This window comes from Elaeis guineensis, chromosome 3 (genome assembly GCF_000442705.2).
Source record: "Elaeis guineensis isolate ETL-2024a chromosome 3, EG11, whole genome shotgun sequence".
NCBI classification, from domain to species: domain Eukaryota; kingdom Viridiplantae; phylum Streptophyta; class Magnoliopsida; order Arecales; family Arecaceae; genus Elaeis; species Elaeis guineensis.
Window position 1 is genome coordinate 8,390,425 of NC_025995.2, and position 22,577 is coordinate 8,413,001.

The following is a 22,577-nucleotide window of genomic DNA, read 5'->3' on the forward strand; positions in this document are numbered from 1 at the left end:
CCTAAGTTGCGTGGAGTTGGACTCAGACCAGTGGTTTGCACTTCTAGAGGATGGGTCGAGCCAGTTACTTGTGGTCTGGATTAGGAGTAGGAATCGGGCCGGGTCAGCCTAGGTACAGGTTGGTTGGATACAAGGTAAATAAAAAATCTATCAATCCAAATATAATTTTTTATTAAATAAGTCAAAATTTTAAATCCGAATCTAGTCATTGTATTAAACAGATAACTTAATCTACAAAAGATTGAATCAAGTTAAACAAGTTAAACTTTCAAGGATTGCCACCCCTCACTGAGGATATATGTTCAAGGAGACCAATCATAGAATGGATGGTGGGCCTTGGCCGTTGGCCTTCAATTATTAGCTACCAGCACATCATCCAACTCCTGTTACCTGCTCAGCTGAGTAAAACTGTACCTGCTCAGCTTTTGGCAAGTCAAAGTTGCAAGATATTGGTTCAGAGTAGCCATAAAAATATTATCTGCTCTACTCAATTGCAGACTTCATCTATCGCAATATTTTCTTTTATGCGTGTAAATATGTTAACCATATCTCGGCATTTATTCAACTTACCTACCAACCAATATATGATCACAATATTTAAAGAAAAAGGAGATTTGGAGTTTCTTTCTTCATTAACTTTTGCTCATCAAATGGCACAAACCTTGCGGAATTAGCAAATTGTGATCTATATGGTATCACATTTTGTCAAATATCACCTTTTGGTATACACACAGATTGCTTAAGATTGCTTAACATTTTGTTGAAAGTTATTACCTACAAGGATGCATGGACAAGCACTAGAAGACAATGTTGTCTCAATTCCGTGAATGGTGAGGACCAATACAAAAGTTGGGCAAAGACATTCCCTTCTTGCCATTGGATGAGGGTGGGGAGATTTTGCCCCTCCCAATGTGTCACGGGAGCATGATATGAAGTGGCGAACGAAACGAGACAAAGGTTATCTATATGGATTTATATATAATATGGAATTTTGTAGCAGTCTAAAATATTTGGACGCTTGCTAGTTGCACTGAATTGTTCTTCATATTTGTTTGTGCCAACTACTTAACCTATTCCTCGTGACCTCGAATATTTGTTTTTATAAGTATTTACAAACGACTAAAAACTTCACAGAAACCAACTCATTTGGGTATTTACTTGCTATCTGGTCAATTAATTTATACCTTCCTTTGTGATTGGTCCACTGAGGATCAAGATCAGGTGCGTTACTGCAACCCTAACCTTAAGCCAGAGTATAATTTTTTTTCTCCTTCTTGCAAGAACAATACAATTTGATATTTTCAAAGATTTAGTTTGATGTGGTGTATTATATCATCCTTCACATAGTGTTGGTGCATTAAACCAGCCTTGAGATATATGACATTATCATACGAGATCAAATCTTAAAGCACCAGATCCCAGCATACCAATTCCCTTATAAAATGGATTCAGATTGGTATTTTACCGATCTAAATAAGAGACGCCCTTATACTCTCCAGACATTTCTGCTGGTAAAAATGTTTCGGTCGGATATATACCAACCTGAACCCTTCTCTATCCTGAAATGTTACAGCATCATTATTTCATCCCGATCTCCTACCGAAGTGAGCTATTTTTATGACGGACTTTACTATTATCTTGGCTATTCTGCAAACGCCCACAGTGATTTCCTCAATCAAGCCACAGCTGGTCACAATCTCATGTCCAGCTCATATGTACAACTGTATGCCAACTCACTTACAGGTGGCTCTCTAACCGCCTAACAGATTCTCCTAACAGTCTAACAAACTCTGAAATGGTTCATCATCCTTTCTATAAATAGAGGATCAAAGATCCTTCATCGGTAAGTCCAACTCTCGAAAACTAGAAAAAACTCTATCAGTAGAAAATCAAGCCAGACTCTTGGCTCCTACTGAGTTCTCCTCCAGTTTCATTCAATTTTTTTTACTTTTTCACTCTTTTTTACCTCTATTCTCAAGGCTCGAACTGACTTAAATATCAGAGGATCAAAAATCAGAGAATCTCCATCTGATTTTTGACCAATTTTGCATATTAGAGGAGTTTTTGTCAGATCGCAAGGATTACTCCATCCCTATCTCGTCTAAACTGATTCACTCTATTCCAAATTTCAAGCTCTGAAGCAACGGATTGACGCTAGAGGAAGGGTCCCTTGATTTTCTTTATGGGAAAGATGTTCAAAGCAAGAGCTCAGCATTCTTCTCCCCCCTTCAGAAGAAGGAGTACCGAAAGTGCCACCACAATAGTCAATTACTGTTGATCCTCAGCAAATCAACTTCCTTATCTAGTAAGTCCAAGTCCTGACAGCAGTTGTTCAATAGCTTCAAAAGAGGGAGGAGCAGCCATCGGAAGAAGCTCCTCTCTTAAATACCTTATCTCAATATAGCCCTCAATCAGCCCATCAAGACGAATACCACATTGATAAGGCTGATAGCGAATTTGGCACCAGTACTCTGAAAGTTCAAAAAGGAGGCAACCTAGAGCATAAGGTCCTAGATCTTAAAAGACGTATGATGGAGCTTTAGGTAGAAGGTCGATCTTAGAATAAAGATAGTTTCAATCTTTGATCTTCTTTCTCTTATGAAATCTTAAGTGAACATATTTTGAACCTGTTGGTATATTAAACTAACCTCAAGAAATATGGTACCATCATAGAGATCAAATCTTAAAGCGTCAGATCTCAGCATACCAATTCACCTATAAAGTAGATTCAGATTGGTATTTTATCGATCTGAATAAAAGACGCCCTTATACTCTCCGAACATCTCTACTGGCAGAAATACTTAGGTCAGATAAATACCGACCTGAACCCTTCTCTATCCTGAAATGTTACAGCATCCTTATTTCATCCCGGTCATCTACTGAGGTGAGCTATTTTTATGACAGACTTTGCTATTGACTTGGTTATTCTGTAAATGCCTACAGTGGTTTCTTCAATCAAGCTACAACTGGCCATAATCTCATATCTAGCTCATATACATAACTGTATGCTAGCTTACTTACAAGTGACTCTCTAACCGTCTAACAGATTCTCCTAATGGCTTAACAAACTCTGAAATGGCCTCATCATTTTCTCTATAAATAGAGGGTCAGGGATCCTCCGTCGGTAAATCCAACCCTCAAAAACTAAAAAAAATTCTGTCAGTAGAAAATCAAGCCAGACACTTGGCTCCTACTGAGTTCTCCAGCTCCATTCAATTTTTCTTACTCTTCCATTCTTTTCCACCTCTGTTCTCAAGGTTTGGACTGACTTAAGCATCAGAGGGTCAAAAATTAGAGGATCTCCATCTGGTTTCTTGACTGATTTTGCAGATTGAAAGAATTTTCATCAAATCATAAAGATTACTCCATCTTTATCTTACCCAAGCCGATTCACTCAACTTCAAATTTTGAGTCTTGAAGCAATAGATTGGCACTAGAGGAAGGACCTTCTGATTTTTTTTATGGAAAAGATGGTCAGAGCAAGAGCTCAGTATCCTTTTCCCTCCACTCTAAAAGAAGGAGTACCGGTGGTGCCACTACAACAGCCAATTGCTATTGATCCTCAGTAATTCAGCTTCTTTATCCAGCAAGTCCAAGCCCTGATGGCAGCTATTCAACAGCTTCAAAAGAGGGAGGAGCAGCCATCGAAAGAAGCTCCTCCCCCAAATATCTTATCTTAACATAGCTCTCAACTAGTCCATTAAGATGAACACCACATTGATGAGGTTGACAATGAATTTGCTCCCATCACTCTACAAGTTCAAAAAGCAGATGACCTAGAGCACAAGGTCCTGGATCTTGAAAGATGTATGATGGACCTCCAGGTAGGGGGTCAATCTCAAAATAAAGATAGTTTCAATGTTCGATCTCCTTTCTCTTATGAAAGCTTGAGTGAACCTATTTCGAACCGATTTGAGATGCCCTCCATCAAGTCTTTTGATAGTTCTGCTGATCCAATGGATCATATTGAGGGCTACAGGGCCCACATGGCTTTACAAAGAGCTTCTGATGCCTTATTATGCATTGCTTTTCTTGCAACCCTTAAAAAGATAGTGAGGGTTTGGTTCTTTGGACTCTTACAGGGGTCCATCTCTTCTTTTGAGTAGCTTGAAAGACCGTTTGTTACTTATTTTGGCACTAATAGACCTCATTTGAGGTATATAGATAGTCTTTTCTTTGCTCAGCAGCAGGAAGGAGAAGATCTTCGAAAGTACGTGGCTCGTTTCAATGCGGTCACTCTAGAGGTGACAAATTTTAATGAATCAGTTGCTATGTCTGCTTTGAAAAAGATTTACATATTTCAGAAAAAAAAAAAAAAGATCTATATCAGGTCGGTACATCTCGAGAAGAAAAAAAAGTCTACTGAGTGATCATCAGTGCATTGGAGCTCTCTTTGGTCGATTCCTCCTTAGGTTGCTCCAGCTTTTCAGTGTCAGCAATGGCAAGTTCCGTGGCTAAGGCAGGATTTAATTTTCTATCGGCCTCGAGATCTTCATTCTCTATCGGGGGTACCATAGATATGGGCTTCGCAACGATGGCTTTTGTTGCATTCACCTCGGTCTATTCTCCTTTCTATACCCATCTATCTTTTATCAGTCCTAACTCCACCTGCTACTGTGCTGCAAAGATTGAACAGAATTTTCTGTGAGAAAGTCGAAGTCGTTTTGGCAAATATGTTAGCAGCCGCTAACACCTATGTTGAAGCTGGACGTCATCCTGTAGCAGCAGCCAATCTACACTAGAGCAATATCTATAAGGGCATTCAAATATTATCATTTTTCACAAAAAAGTTTCTGCAAGCAAGAAGGCCACTCTTCTTGACCTTAAGAAGGAATGGAGTCAGGGACGACCGATCCCGGGCATTGGCATCACTTGCTAACCTCTCACCTTTTCACTTCTCCTCACCCACATCACTACATGATCGTAGACTAGCACAGCATAGACTTTTAGAGCTCGATGACAGCCTTATTAAGTTGGCTTGCTGGCCCCTCTATTACTTTGGGGGATGATTTAAGATCTCCCTTCATACCTATGTTGATGGCCACCTTTGGAGTGACCTTGGAGATATCCACCTCGGGATATAATTTCTTGATCAGATTGCAGCATGGGCTGAAGGCATAGTCATATGCACCCTCGGAGCTCTCGAATACTTCATCCTCAAACTCCTCAAAAATCTTGTACAGTTCCACTGCTTTTGTCATCTTGTCCTGCTCCCTCTTTATGTATCTCTTCAAAGCCTCAATGGCCTTCTCATAGGCTTCATTGGCTTTTTTCACCTCTTTAAGCTTCGGCTCCAGTTCTTTATTTTTTTCAGCAACAATATGCAGGTCAAAAATCTTCTTCTCCTGCTCGTTTATTTTTCGCTAAAGGTCCAACAAATTCTGATTTTTTTCCTTCAAGGCTTTCAGTTTCTCTTTGAGTTGGTATTTGAGTCCGACGGCAAGTTCGAACTCCTTCTTCTCCTCTTAGAGGATGATTAAATTGGTATCCATGGCTTCTTTATTTTTCAGCAAGTAGGCTATATTCTCATACATGACTTTAAAATCTACAGTGACCTACAGGACAAGAGATTCAGATCGATCAGACATCGAAGTAAGAAAAAAAAAGAGAAGAGAAGAGAAGAAAGAAGTACTTACATGCATGAGTTATTCAAACCGTTGGTTGGCGATCTCCTCGGCTAATTCTTTCAATGCACCTCTAGATCAATAGTCGGCATGATGGATTCGAGGAGATCTCAGCCCAGTCGGGGTCGCTCTAGGAGCGACATCTTTGTGATGGCATCCCCTTCAGTCAAACTTGATGGTGCCCCAGAGAGTGTGGATGGTTTTTTCCCGAGTTCTTTGGAGGGCCGTAAAAGCACTACAACAAAATAGGTTATTAGCGATGAAAAATTTTCATCACTAATCATCTATTTTCATTGCTAATAGTTATTAGCAATAAAATTTTTATCGCTAATATTTAATCGTAAATAATTACATCATTGATAATATTTCATGATGAAAAAAATATTTCATCGTCAATAAAGGATATTGCGATGAATAATTTTCATCGTTAAAAATTTTTTGATAAAAAATTTTAATCATAAAAAAAATATTTGCGATGAATTATAACATCGCTAATAAATAAAAAATTAATAGCGATAAAATTTTTTTATCACTATTAATTTAATTAAATTTTTTTTGAAATAAAATTTTTAAAAACTTTTAGTGATGAAAAATTTACGTCGCAAATAACTTTTTTTACAATGAAAATATTTTATCACTATTAATTTAATAGTAAATTTTTTAAAAACTAAATTTAAATAATATTAGTGATAAAAAATTTATGTCATAAATATGATAATTTTTGATAAAAATTTTCATCGCTAATAATTATTAGCGATGAATAATTTTTCATCGCTATTAATTATATATAAAATTTTAATAGTTTTATATTTTTAAAAATAAATTATCATACTAAAATATTTTTGACAACCAATATTTCATAAAAAATAATTTTGTCACTAATAATTTAAACATTTTTTTAAAAAATAATTTATGAATATATATTTTTAATTTATATCTATAATATTTTTTATAAATTAAAAATAATAAAGTAAAATAATAAATTTATATAATAAATTAATAAATAAGTTTTATTATTTTATTAGATTAAATTAAAATTATAAAAATTTGAAATAAAAATAAAAAAAATACATGAAGAAGCCGTTAAGTGTCGATATCTAGAGAATGAGCTAGAAAAGAGGAGCACTCGAAAGAGCTCGGATCGACCTGCTGCTGTCTCATCAGTTGTATCATCTGCTCCATCTGCATTATCTGCTCCATCATCTGGATCTGAAGCTGTTGATACTCGTCAATGCGTGCAGCCAACTTCTGAGCTCGCTGCTCAGCCTACTGTCGATCCATAGCAGTCTGCTGTCGATCTTCGACAGACTGCCTCTGCACCTCCATTTGTCGAGCCTCGCACACAGAATGGATATCGGCCCTAGATGAGTGTGAGGATGAGGGAGCAGTAATCCCATACCCTAGACCCCTAACATAACAGGATCTCGTACCAAGCATCCGATCACAGATCTCATCATCTGTGAGTGTGATCGAGCTCTCAGGGGTAGGCTGGGATATAATGTCTATCATACGATCTTGAAAATTAAAGTTATAACTATTTTAATTTTATAATAAAAATCAGACTATGAATGAAAAAATAATTGAAAAAACTTATAAAGAGCTTCTAGCTCCCCATCATCCACTCCCTTAACCGTTGCTAATCGGTCCGCTGGTAAATATCGATCCTACCAGAAAGCTTGCCACTCTGAGTATCTCTCTGTAATTTAAGAATTAATTAAAAAAATTAAATAACTAGAGAATTATATGTTAATTAAAAATTAAAAATTATCTACCATGTACTCTATGTGACAAGTGAACGACCTCGAACCCCTACATTGCAGTACGATCTGTCTCGCCCAATTCGCGGCATTTTGGGCACATCTTCTCTGTACAGTTACCAGTCAAATTAGTAGATAACAAATTTAATTTAAGAATAAATGATTCAGTCATTAGACTCTAAAAAAAGAAGAAGTTTGGATGTGTAACCTGATATGCCAGATCCTCATAATGCCTGCATATGATAGTCTAATCATCCATAGTAATGCTGTCATAGGGCTGCTGCCTTACTGCCTACTCCCCATGATCCTTCACCACATGGTACCAATACTGATGCATGTGATGGCGATAATCCTTGAAATGCAATGATAAATGAGTGTCTACGGCTTGCCTCACATGATCCTCTTCAAAATCAATGATGTTGAATACACTCTGCCAATAACAAATATTAGAAAAATATTATATAAATTAAATATTTATAATATAATTTATTTTACCTATAAGTGGGTGTATAAAATTTTTCTCTGAGCCGGTAGAACGTGATACTAATCGAAGAGCCTCATGGGGGCATAGCTATGGCATATGATGCCCAACTCAGTCTACCACAGCTCGCACCATCTCCTAATGGGTCTGGTGTAGCCGCTAGTATCTCGATACAAAATGCTGTCTCGGGTACTCGCATCTCCAACGCTCTAGAGCGAGGTTCTTCGATGGACCTCACCATCACCTCACTACTAAAGAAGACTGACCTGAAACAATAATAAATAAATCAGTAGTATGATAGCTATCCAAATAAAAGAATCAAATTTTATTATATAAAAAGTATAATAATACCACTCGGACTCATCTCACTTGGACCTGCCTCACTCGGACCCACCTCACTCGGACCCACTAGTGCAGGATCCTCTGACAATGGAGTCGATGCAACAATGGAGATCGATGAAGGTGCCTCAACTTCTAGGATAGACTGTGAATGCGAATGTCGTCGTCTGTCTCCTGATGCCATATCTGCAATAATTGATATATAAATAAATATAATATTAAATAATAATAATAAAAAATAAATTACATTCTAATGAATATAATTATATCGCATACCATTATTGCAAGAAAAGATTGAATGAAGAATATAGATCTACTCATCAATATTTGTATCTTTCTCGATGTGTAGATCTTCTTCTGAATCACAATAATCGATATACATATCATCTTCTATCTCATCATCATTTATGAACTGATCGTCACCCTCCGACTCATCAAAATTAAATACAAAATCAGCTTCAACTTTATTGGATGGCAGATCAGCCCTATTCAAAGGTGCCGTTACAAGTTCTTCATCAATAAAAAGCTCGGCTAATATTTATTCTTCTTGGCAAAAAGCTTCTTCTTCATGTAAATCTGAATTTTTATCCATCTCTAATCGGATTGGTATGTCATATATACCTCTAAGTGTTATTTTTTGTACAACATGCCAATTACTTCGATACTTTAGATCCTTCAGATATATTACTTGTTTCACTTGAGTTGCTAATATATATGGCTTATTCTGGTACCCTGTTCGTGCAAAATCAATAACAACAAACACAAAATCATTAACAATCAAAAAAAGGTTCAGTGATATTCTAGATCCCGATCCGAATTTTGGACTAAATCACGATCTGAATTCTGACCAAAATCTTGATCTGGATCCAGACACAGATCACCTTATATAAAACAATACATATTAAAAAACACAGACTGAACAGTAACACAGAAAATATCCTTCCATCAATTTAATGAAGTAAAAATGCATGATCCTATCCATTTCAAATCATTACTAACAGGTGTGGTTCTATTTCTTTCAGAAAAGTAATAATCTTATTATTATTATTAGTGAATATTTCATCTCATTTTTGTGAATATTTCGATAGCATTTTCCTATGGTTCTCCAAGTATAAGATGTGATATGGTGCCTACGCACCCTATCCACCATATACCCAAAGAACAATGGACAGATAACTGCTGAATACCATATAATGAAATAAAATATCAACTATTAACAATAATAAGATTATTACTTTTTTAAAAACTTGAATATGGAACATCTAAGAGTCGATCTCGATGAAGATCGACTCTTGAATGAGAATCTACGACTCAATGAAATTGAACTACCATCTTGAATATGCATTCGAAGATGGATTTTTAATTTATCAAAAAAAAATAACTCCATATTAAATTTTTTCATCAAAAATTTTAATATTTTTTTAAAATAAAATATTTTTTATATTTAATTATAATAAACAAAAATATAAAAATACACATAAAATAATTAAATTGTAATAATAATCAATGTCATTTTAATGAAAAAAATTAATCAATAATTAAATATTTATCAAATATAATTAATCAAATAATTTTTTCACTCTATCTCCATCGACCGACACTGTCCCTGGCCCCGTCTCCCCGACCCCCCCTCCCCACCCTGTCTCCCCCGGTCACCCCCTCCCCGACCCCATCTCTATCGGTTGACACCCTCTCTGCCTCATCTCCCCCGACCACCAGCGCCCTATCCCCAGCCCCATCTCCTTTAATCACCGACAGGCCCCTTCCCCGACCCCATCTCCCCTCCCCTAGCCCCGTCTCCACCGACCGACACCCTCCCCGGCCCATCTCCCCCGATCGCCCCCTCCCCGGCCCCATCTCCACTGGCCGACACCCTCCCCGACCCCGTCTTCCCCAGTCGCCAGTGGCCCTATCCCCAGCCCCCAATGGCCCTATCCTGCCCCATCTCCGCCGGCCGACACCCTCTTCGGCCCCATCTCTGTCGCCACCGGCCCCCCCTTCCCGGTCCAATCTTCTCTTTTTCTTTTTTTTTCTCTCTTTTTTTCTTTCTTTTTTCCTTTTTTTCTTTTCTTTTTTTCTTTTTCCCCCTCCTTTCTCTCTTCCCTCCCTCCCTCCCCTCCACCGACACCCTCCCCAGCCCCCCTCCCTCTCCCTCTCTTCCCTCCCTCCCCGCCCAGTCACAGTTGCCGCCAGCCCGGCCCAGCCCGACCCGGTCACAGTCGCCACCGGCTCAGTCCCGTCCCATCCCCACCGACCCCCGGTGGCCCAAGAAAACACCAAAAAAAGAAAATAAATCCTTACCGCCAGCCCGTCACAATCGCCGCCGACCCGACCCCATCCCCCCGACCCCCCGATGGCCCAAGAAAACATCAAAAAAAATAAATAAATCCTTACCTACCATCGCCCATCACAGTCGCCGCCAGCCCACCCCATCCCCGTCGGCCACCGATGGCCAAGAAACACCAAAAAAAAAAAAATTTACCGCCAGCCCGATCACAGTCACCATCGACCCGGCCCCATCCCCACCGCCCCCCGGTGGCCTGAGAAAACACCAAAAAAAAATAAATCCTTACCTCCAGCGATGGTGGATGGCGAACGGATGTGGATGGCGACGAACGCAGCAGCCAATCGCGGGCGGGGAGAGGGGGGAGAGTAGAGAGGGGGAGGGGGGAACACGTTTCGCACGAAACAGAGGAGAGGAGAAGAAAATGGGTTTCATGATGGGACTTGATGGGACATGAACTATTAGCGATAAAAATTTTCATCGCTAATAATCAATTTTAGTCGCTAATATTTCAGAAAAAATTTCTTAATAAAAAATTTTTTGCATCAAAAATATTATTTACAACGAAATAAAATATTTCATCGTTAATAATGCTATTAACGATGAAAAATAATTTTTATCTCTAATAATTCCCGCCAAAAAAAAATACTCCATTTTTTTGCTAAAAAAGTTTTTCCACCAAAAAAAATTATTTACGATGAAAAGCTTTGCGTCGTTAATTAGGTTATTAGCGATGGAAAAAAATTTCGTCGCTAATAATTTTCATCAAAAAAAATTTTGGTCAAAAAATTTACATATCAAAAATATTATTTGCGATGAAAAAAAATATTTCATCATTAATAAAACTATTAATGATGGAAAATAATTTTCATCGCTAATAATTTCCATCAAAAAAAACCTTTTTTTTTGCTAAAAAAGTTTTCCCACAAAAAAAAATTATTTGTGATGAAAGCTTTACATCGTTAATTAGGTTATTAGTGATGTAAAAAGATTTTTGTCGCTAATAATCCCCACCAAAAAAATTTTTTGATCAAAAAATTTTTGCATCAAAAGTATTATTTGTGACGAAACAAAATATTTCATCGTTAATAAAGCTATTAACGATGGAAAATAATTTTTGTTGCTAATACTTCCCACAAAAAAAAGATATCCCATTTTTTCACTAGAAAAGTTTTCCCACCAAAAAAAATTTATTTGTGACGAAAAGCTTTACGTCGTTAGTTAGGTTATTAGTGACGGATAAAGATTTTTATCGCTAATAATTTTGATGAAAAAAGTTATCTCAATTTTTAAAAAAATTATGATAAAAATAAAATATTTTATCATTAATTATCTTATTAGCAACAAAAAATAATTTTCATTGCAATTATTTTCATGAAAAAAATTAGAATGGATATTATTTTACTATATATATATATATATATATATATATATATATATATATATATATATATATATATATTCTAAAATTTTCTTTCAGCAACTTAATGGGCTTTAAGGCTTCAATATTACTTTTGAAAATTGAGAACACCATCATTCATTAAAAGTCAACAGGTGTAGAACCTAACCAAGAGAGGAGAAAAGCAGGGTTGGGAGGTTGAAGAATGGAGACGGGATCCAATGAGGATTGGGCTGCAACATTGTTCATCCAGCCCAAAACAAATGCAATGGTCTAGAAGCATGGCCCAAAGGACATAAACCCAGCTCGATATAAGTAGGTCTACATTTGGTATAAGATTATGTCATAAGCGGACCAACTCAACTAACATGTTAAATAATTAATCATATAAAATAGATTTAAGAGTCCACAGATTTGAGATAAGTAGATCTAAATAGAGTAGGGTATGAAATATTGGAAAGATGTGACAATCCACAGATTTAGATAGTCAGGTGACTTATTCAAACAAGATTCATAATTAATCATGGGCCCTAATCTATTAGACTTGTTTATTAAGTAGGTTAGGTATTTTAGGTTATATAGTCTATTCGATAAATCAATTGGGTTAAATTTTGAATCTTTGACTTATCCAGTAAATTAAGCTGTATTCCAATTTGCTTTTTCTAGGCACCCATGCCTATAGCCTACCCTAATCTGATCCGAGTTGATCTGATCCTATTCATTGCAACCCTTGTTAGGCTAACAAAATTTGCTAATGCTAGCAAAGTCCCCAATAACTCTTCCACTACCTTCAAAGTTTTCTTGTTGCTTATATTCTAGGATGGTAGAAGATCATAGAAGATAAGTTCGCTGCCCCCATATCTCAACATTAGATATTATCGTACTCCATGAGGATGATATACAAAATCATGAACCCCATATTCTAAAATCATACTGGGAGGAAAGGAGCAGATTCAAAAATCTAGAACCAACAATCTATGCAAAATTGAGCAATGAGATAGATTCAAAGAAATTTAAAGATGAAAAGTATTATCGTAAATAATTTTTATATTTTTTTATTTTTTTTAAAATATTGACGATGAAAATATTTTTATCTCAAATAATTGACTATTTACGATGAAAAAAATTTTCATCACTAATAATCTAAAAATTTTAAATTTTTAAAATTTTTTATTTTCTTAAAATATTAGTGATGAAAATTTTTATCGTAAATAGATGAGTACTGATGATGAAAATCAAATTTATGTTGTAAATACATATTATTTATTATGTAATATTTTTATCATAATAATCTATTATTTTTAAATTTTTAATTTTTTTAAATATTAGTGATGCAAATATTTCATCATAAAAATTAGAGTATTAGCAATGAAAGGTTGCTATTCATCGTAAGTATATTTATTATTTATGATGAAAAATTTTTTGTTAATAGTTTGTAGTTTTTGAATTTTAAATTTTTTATTTTTTACATATTAGCAATAAAAAATATTCACCGTAAATCATCATTATTTTATGATAGAAAATAGAAATTCCATCATAAATATAGGATTATTTATGATGTAACTTTTTCATCATAAATAATCTATAATTTTTATATTTTTAATTTTTTTTTAAATATTAGCGATGAAAGGTTTCATTGTCAATAATTTTTATTTATGACATAAAATATATTTTCATTGTAAATACTCTATTATTTGTGACGTAAAGTTTACGTCACTAATAATTTATAATTTTTATTTTTTAAATTTTTTATTTTTTAAATATTAGCGATAAAAATTATTCATCATAAATAAATAGATATTTATGATGGATAATAATTTTTATCACCAATAATCAATTATTTATGATGAAAATTTTATTACAAAATAATCTATAATATTTGAATTTTTAAATTTTTTATTTTATTCAAATATTAGTGAGAAAATATTTAGTCATAAATAAAAATATTTATGACAGAAAGATAGTTTTCATCACAAACACTTATATTATTTACAATAAAAAAATTTCATTGTTAATATTTAAAAATTTAAATTAAAATAAATATTTAATTATTTATGATGAAAATAATCATCACAAATAATTTATATTTATGATAAAATTTATTTTTTTATCCCTAATATATTTTATTTATGATGAAAAAATAAAATTATCATCAATAGTTAATTATTAGTGATAAAAAATTATACCACCGTAAATAGTCCTATTGGTGATGAAAATTTTTGCCATCACAAATAAATTCATCGCAAAAATCTCTTTTCTTATAGTGAGGTGGACATTGTTGTTCTTGATCCTCACCATGATAGATTGATGAGGCAGCTCCAATGATAATACTCAGAGAGAGTTTTGCGATCTCCAAGAACCTTCACTTCTTCCCGAAGTGACTGGGAAGGGAGTAGCTGAGGATGATTAGGATGGCACCAAGGCAGGAAGAGTGTCCGCACCTTTAACTCTTTTTGACACAGGAGCAGTAGTGGACGATTTTGATTGATCCTTCCTTTCCTCTCCTCCACCTTTGCTAGGTTGAACCTCATCTCTGCATCAAATATATGTTTTAGAATATTGAAGACAAAAAAGAGAAAAGGTAAAAATAAAATAGTCCGATCTTACCTGAGGAGAATACAGACTGATTCCAGCATCATATAACACCTGATTGTTTATCAAAGTGGAAAGCTTAGGTGCTCTGGTGGTGATCAGGGTTGAGTGAGACACCTCATTTCGGAAGAATTTCATCATGAGAATTATGTTTGATGTCTAAATGCCCCTATGAAGTCCTAAAACCCATGGGATGGGAGTCTGGACAAAGAAAAAAAAGCCTTTCTAGCCGTGAATGGAAGAAGGCAAGCTAGGTCCAATTTATAATCCTTCCGAGGTGAGAAGTATGACCAGCCCTTCTCACTCGAATGTCTTTTTAAAAGGACTAGAAATCTAAACAAGGAGATCTTAAGGTCTATGTAAAGAAAGTCGCACACAATGATGAATACTATGATCATTCTAATGACATTTAGAGTTATTTGAGTGGGATGGACTCTATAGAAATCAAAGATATTATAAAAAAAAGATGTAATAAAAATTGTAGGCCAGATCGAAGAGACTCATCGTAGAAGGCTATATAGCCTCAAGATGTTAAGAGACTTGACTTTTTGATCCGACACTAGCATTTCATATTCATCAGGTATATCGTACTTGTCTCTAAGTGCTGTGAGATTCTCCTCGATCAAGATAGATCCCTCTGTCTCTAGATTGAGGTATTCGTAAGACCATGCATGAGAAATTCTATGCCCGATCCAAACTTTTCTCGCCTAACAGGTCAGTCTCAAGGTCTCGAGATATGTTTTCTAGCTCTATGGCTAGTAGGGGCTGGGTCGACCTAACCTGTGACTCATCTAGGGTCTTCCTTCCCTTTCTAGTTCTGTGGGACATGTTTCTTAAAAAAAAATATAAAGAAAAAATAAAAACTTAAAGAAGAAGGGAGGCTACCCTACAGTTGAAAAAGAGCAAGTGAGGGAGGACTGGTACCTAAAAAAGATAAATGAAAATCTCCAAGAGATGAAATGGACTCCTCATCTCTTGCTCCGATGAGGCTCCTCATAGTCTCTAATGATCGTTCGACATTGAGAAGCTTCTAAAAATATTTCAATAGCACCTTGCAAGGTAACAAAAAAAATGAATAGTGATTGGGGTAAAAAAACCTTTTATAGTGACCAACTGCCAGGATTAACTGGTCCCCTTATCGATTTGTGCCGCTTAACGTCAATCCAACACTCAGTCAGACGACGGTTAGGGGCACCTCCCCATAGATCCTGTCATGTCGACGATCGATGCCCAAGCTGACAAACCAATCAGCGATGATATTTGCCGTGTGCTTATTTGATATTTTCAAATCACTATCCAAGCAATGATGAGGGAAGATATGGTGAATTATTTTCTAAAGGTCAAATCCCTTTGTTTTCAACTAAATTAATTTTTGTGCTCTCAGGTGCGATGCATTTATTTCAAACGGTAGCACATCAACCAGAGAATCCTGAGATAAAATATGGAGACAGAATCTTCTGATGGTAAAAAATGAGCTAAAAGTCGAATGCAGAGATAAGATCTCCTGGCAATGAACCAGAGCGAAAATTTAAGTATGGAGAAAACATCTAGTTAGTAAAAAATTGAGCAAAAATTTAAATACGAAGATAAGTTCTCCTGACTGATAAAAATGAATCAAAATTTAAGAGTGGAGATAAGATCCCTTAGTCGATCAACACCAAAATGAGGCAACACAAGATAAGATCTCATGAACGATAAATATTCAGATCAGAAAAGGTTAATTTGGAAATAAACTTCCTGATTGGTTTAGCTTTTATGGCGAATACTTTCCAAATTAGTGAAAATTTGTGAAGATATTTTTACTTCTGGTTCGATCAAAAAATTATCATCTCAGATATAGAAAGAGAGGGCAAAGTATTGATGCATTAAATCAACCTCAAGATATGTGGCATCATCATACGAGATCAAATCTTAAAGCGCTAGATCCCAGCATACCAATTTACCTATAAAATGGATTCAGATCGATATTTTATCAATCTAAATAAAAGATGCCCTGATACTCTCCAGACATCTCTGCTGGCAAAAATATTCAGGTGGATATATACTGACCTGAACTCTTCTCTATCCTAAATGTTACAACATCCTTATTTCATCCCGATCTTCTACCGAGATGAGCTATTTTTATAACAGACTTTACTATTGACTTGGATATTTGCAAACATCTACAATGATTTCTTAACCAAGTCACAGCTATCCACGATCTCATATCCAACTCATATACACAGCTGTATATTAGCTCACTTATAGATGGCTCTCTAACTACCTAACAGACTCTTCTAATGGCCTAACAAACTCTGAAATGGTCTCATCATCTCCTCTATAAATAGAGGTTAGAGATCCTCCACCGATAAGTCCAACTCTCGAAAACTAAAAAAAATTCTGTCAGTAAAAATCAAGCTAGACTTTTGGCTCTACTAAGTTCTCCTCTAGTTCCATTCAATTTTTCTTGCTCTTCCATTCTTTTTCACCTCTATTCTCAAGGCTCAAACTGACTTAAGCATCAGAGGATCAAAAATTAAAGGATTCCCATCCAATTTCTTGATTGATTTTGCAGATTGGAGGAGTTTTTGCAGATATAAGAATTACTCTCCTTATCTCGCCAGGACGATTTACTCTACTTCAAATTTTAACCCTGAAGAACATATGAATATATTTTTCCTCTTAGTATGATTGTTTCTTATGTTTTCCTATAATGTGTTTTCTATACTCCCATCTGTTTCTATACGTCAGATTGGATCTCTCATCATTCTATTGTAAGACAAAAAAAAATAAAGTTAAAACCACAACAAGAAAAACCCATGTGTTAGGACTAAGTTACTATCATATTAGAAAGCATAAATTAAATATAATTACAGATAAAGCTACAGTAATGGCTAATTAAGCCCCTCTTCTACTAATTAAGAAATGATTTTGTTCATGAATGAGATGTTCTTTCAAGTGTTTTAAAAAGATAGTTCTTCTCCTATATTTATAGTTCTAAAACTGTCAGTGGTAATTAAATATTTAACATGATTCTTTTTTGTACTGATGCAACAATAAATTTTTGATATAATCCAAAATGGTCCTATACTATTATCTGACATCATGCCTATGACATTTTTGTCATTTATCGAGTTGGGAAGTTATATACTGCCATGTCCAAAGTGTAGAATTTTATATGTGATAGTTAATATAGAAAATCTCAAGCTTTGACTCCTATGTCTGACTTTTAAGGATCACCTACTATTTTATTAGTAAATTAAGGATCACTACCTTTCTTGATGACTCACTTTTTTAGCTTAAAAGATCCCTAAAAGAATCGTAATATATTTTCTTACTATCTAACATGGCTAGGACTCATCTTTCTCTAATGTTTGGCCAGTTTTGTAGCCCTCGTACATTATCTATTTCTTTGGCTTTTCATGGTTATTGTTGCCGCTAAACTCTAACGACACCACATCAAGAGGTAGGTCAGGCACTCTAGTGGGTGTAGGCTTTCCTCCATGGCCACAAACTTACAAAGAAAGTCTGCTCGTTGAAATGTGTCCGATGGAGATCCTTCAATGTCTAAGTAAACTAAAGTTTAAAAATAGTTGAAAGAGAGAAGGGGAGCAGAGTATTAGCTCTCCATCTAAAGTTACTTGAGGTCTCTTATTACTTTTTTTATATAGACATAGAATCATAGGTTGTTATGTTGGAATTTGGTAGGCCGTTAGGGCCTATGAGGCTATGATTTGACAGGCCGTTGGGATTGTCCATTATCCTATAATCAAAGTGTTAGTTGTGGGTGTTGGCAGCTAGTCATGCTTGCAAATCAATTTGTTAGACATGGGCATCAACAGTAGATTGTGCCCACAGATCAGTTTGTTAGACATAGGTGTCAGCCGCAAGTTGTGCCCATATTCTGAAAGTTGTTAAAAGATTTTAAGGATCATCCGCATGATCGTATAGGCTGATGGCCTGAGGTGGGATAGGATCGAGGCTTTGCCTTGGATGCATTGATGCTTACATGAGTTGTTGAGCATCGTCTCTTGTCATCGGTTGGGTCCCAACCTTGAGGTCACTGAATGTCCGACCTGCAGATCGGGTAAAAGCTAATAATGTAGCACTGCTTCACCCTGGTTCTTGGGTCTCTCCTTGACATCTGAGGTGGTCTCGTCAGATTATTAGTGGATGCTTGGCCCTGATCTAAGGAGCAAAGATTGGGTTGGATGGCAAGTAACCTCCATAAGACTTGCCCCCTACTCTTGAGTCCAAAGTAATTTCACTACTTTGGGCAAAGGGAGTAGTTAGCTCCATGGTTGGTCGACGGTTGCCATCCTAAAAATATTTATTCTACAGTATCTGATAGAAGAATTCATTATGTTCTAATGGACTTGTTGTGTTGGGTAGATGTCTGGCCAGGACACCACCTTCCAAGACCTTTTCAGTACCACACAATGCAGCAGGAAGAAAGAAGAAACAAAACAAAACAATCAAAATACGTGATCAGCCACAAAAGGCTCGCTCCACGGGGCATGCAAATTTCACTATGAAAAAAAAATTACAAGAGGAGATCTCACCTCAACCCTCATACACCAATTTTCTCTCACTAGAAGTTTTCCTCACAAAAGCTCTCTCTCTTGGAAGACCCCTAAACCCTTGAAGTGCCTGGCGTCCGCTGTCCAGGAGCCTCCTGCTCCTTCTCTCTCAGCACTTCAGCCTCTCTTTCTTCTCTCGAGTTCCGTACGGCACATCCTCCTGCAAAACCAGACCACGGACATTTTCTTCACTATTCAGGCCCTTTTATAGGGCTAAAACTCAATTAGATTAGGTTTTAGAGTCCTAATCACCGAAAACTTCCTGGGCCATCTGATCGCGATCGATCCATGGAATAGTACATGGACCATGTGAAACATGGAAAAATGCCCACACAGTCCACAGGCCCAGCGTGGATTGCTCAATCCACAGTGGACCGGGTACAGCCCAGGCAGGCGCCTGGGCCTGGGCTGGCCACGCACACGGGCCTGGATCGTGCCCAGCTGGCCGCCCGGCTGGGCCGTGCCCACCGTGGCCCACCTAGGCCATGCACTGTCGTCGCTCCATCGGGCCGCCACCCCGGCCCATCGCCGGTCCTCCACCACCTCAGTCTCGTGCCGACTTCAAAAGCTCATATCTCTCCATCCGAGCTCGTTTGGGGTGATCTTGGTATCGTTGGACTCCATTTTCACTGTGAACCTCATTGTGGGCTCAATGTGGCTGAATCTCAAAGTATCAAATCTAACAATCTCCACTCAACTCGATATTCGGCCTCTCCAAACTCTGAGAGCTTTTGGATCTCCTCGCCCCATGCCCTGGGCAATCGCCTGCTGATCATGGATGGGCAAACATGGGAGTCGAGCCAGACTGCTCAATCCCATCTCCATCGTATGCTGTGCTCCTCCTATCTGAGACCTGTCGGGGCATCGTCCTGGTAATAGGAATCTCACTTTGGACATCCCACTTTCCTCTCGAGTCTCCTGTCTTGCCCGATCGCCTCCTGGAGCTCCATCTTACTCTGGGCTTCGTCTAGCTCCGAAGCTCACCTCATCAGATATCTCCAGACATCTCCATCTGAATCACTGCTGGTCGTCGCTACAGCAGCCCATCCGATTTTTGAGTTGAGGGCAATCCCTGGCTAAATGCCCCAACTCTCACACTGGTAATATCTGATTTTTCCAGGACTTGGACCTCCTGTTGCATCTTCTGTCGCTCCGTCTACCACCTCCTGCTCCTCCAAAGCCACCAAAGCTGAGCTACCACCATCTGAGCTCGAAGCTGGATTCTCCCTCCTGAGAACCTCATTCTGGAGTATCGTCACGGTGATCTCATCCATCTTGATAGTGCTCTTTCCACTAGAAGAGCAGTCACCAAGACTCGTACAAAGGAGAAGCGACGCCGGCAAAACCAGCACCCTGATCTTCTCCTCAACATTCTCACCAACACTGAGGAGGTCGGTGAGGATCTTCTGGAAGTGACTTAGATGCTCCTGCACGCTCTGTCCCTCACCATCCACAGTTGATAGAACTGCCTCTAGAAAAAAAGGTATTGGTGAGAGACTTTGCCATATACAACTCCTCAACTTCAACTACAGCCCCATCGAGAAGTCCACTCAGCACATTGATCACCACCTCATCCGTAGGTACATACGGATGGTGCTCACCGCTGCATCTATAGCCGTTTTCAATCCCGCACCTCCATGGTGGTCGGCTTCTCAAGCACAAGAGAGCATCGATCAATCCTGTTGGATGAGCACGTCCTTCATCCTTGCCTGCCACAAGGATAAATTGCTCTTACCATCGAACTTGTTGATCTCCATCTTGATTGTTCCTGTCTTCTTCATCTTCAGTCTTACTCACCATCGCTGAATTTGCATCTTTGTACCGTCTTGCTTGATACCACTTGTTGGTGGATGTCTGGCCAGGACACCACCTCTCAAGATCTTTTCAGTACACCGATGCAGCAGGAAGAAAGAAGAAACAAAATAAAACAATCAAAATATGTGGATCAGCCATAAAAGGGCTCGCCTCCATGGGGCATGCAAACTTCACTATGAAAAAAAAATTATAAGAGGAGATCTCACCCTCAATCCTCGTACACCTAATTTTTCTCTCACTAGAAGTTTCCTCACAAAAGCTCTCTCTCTTGGAAGACCCCCTGAACCCCTGAAGTACCTGATGTCCGCTGTCCAGGAGCCTCATGCTCCTTCTCTCTCAGCGCTTCAGCCTCTCTTTCTTCTCTCAAGTTTTGTAGCTCGTACGGCACATCCTCCGGCAAAGCCAGACCACGGACATCCTTCTTCACTGTTCAGGCCCTTTTATAGGGCTAAAAGTCAATTAGATTAGGTTTAAGAGTCCTAATCAAAACTAATTAAGGCCCCAAACTGTTGGATCATCATTGAAAACTCCCTGAGCCATCCAATCATAATCGATCCATGAAATAGTACTGGACCACGTAAAACATGTGAGAAATATCCATGCGGTCCACAGGAGCATGGACCGCTCGATCCATGGTGGACTGGGTACAGGCCCAGGCAGGGCACCTGGGCCAGCCCGCGAATGCGGCCTAGGCCGTGCCTGCGGCGGGCCCGCACATGGGCTAGGCCGCTCGCCACCTGGGCGCACTCCTGGGTAATGCATCCCGTGGTTGGCCCCGCCTGGGCCGCGCATCGCCGCCTGCGGCCGCACCGCCACCGGCCACCGACGTTCCTCCGCTGCCTCGGGTCTCATGCCGACTTCAAAAGCTTGTATCTCCTCCATCCGAGCTCCGTTTGGGGTGATCTTGATCTCGTTGGAATTCATTTTTTATCGCAAATCTCACTGTGGACTCAATATAGACTGAATCTTGAGACATCAAATCCTAACATGTTGGTTGACTATTCTTAGTCTTTAAGGTTGGATGTTAGTTCCACCAGATTCTTGCTGGTTTGATCGACTGACCGAGCAAGTTATGAAGTAGAAGTCCTTGGCTCGGTCTCATGTCCGTAGTTGTAATTATACAAAGTCATCCCAGAGTTGATCCTTGGTTATGAATTTTGCCAAATCGATATCGTCGTTGTCAACCGACCAATCATGCTATGATCAGAAAGTTCCCACAATGCATTGCTCGAGGCTGACTGAAGTTGATTCTTGATAGTAAATCTTGCCAATCAATGTCGTTGTCCTGATCCTCTGTCTGACTTGTTCGAGGATAAGGGGTTCCAATTGGCCCTATCGAGGATTTCAGAGGGTTAGCCCCCTCATCGTGATCCTCATCCTCCATTTGATCGTCCATGGATGAGGAATGTCAGATGGCCATGTTGAGGGGCCTTTAAAGATTAATCCCTTCATTATCATCCCTAATCTCTGCTCAACTCGTCCATCAATGAAAGTGCCAAGTGGCCATGTTGAGGATCTTCAAAGGGTTAATCCCTTCATTATCATCTTAGCCTCCGCTCAACTCATCCGTAAATAAGGAGTGTTAGGTGGCCATGTTGAGGGGTCCTAGGATGGTTAGCCCCTTCATCATCATCCTTAGCCTCCATTCGACTCATCTGTGGATGAGAGTGCTAGGTGGTCATGTTGAGAGGTCCTCGAAGGGTTGCCCAATGATCATTGTCTTTGGC

At 38.0% G+C, this 22,577-nt stretch overlaps 1 pseudogene; it reads right to left on the reverse strand.

Annotated features, from left to right (window-relative positions):
• LOC105037675 (sulfate transporter 3.1-like) overlaps positions 1-22,577 on the reverse strand; it is a 57,873-nt pseudogene that overhangs the window by 30,531 nt on the left and 4,765 nt on the right.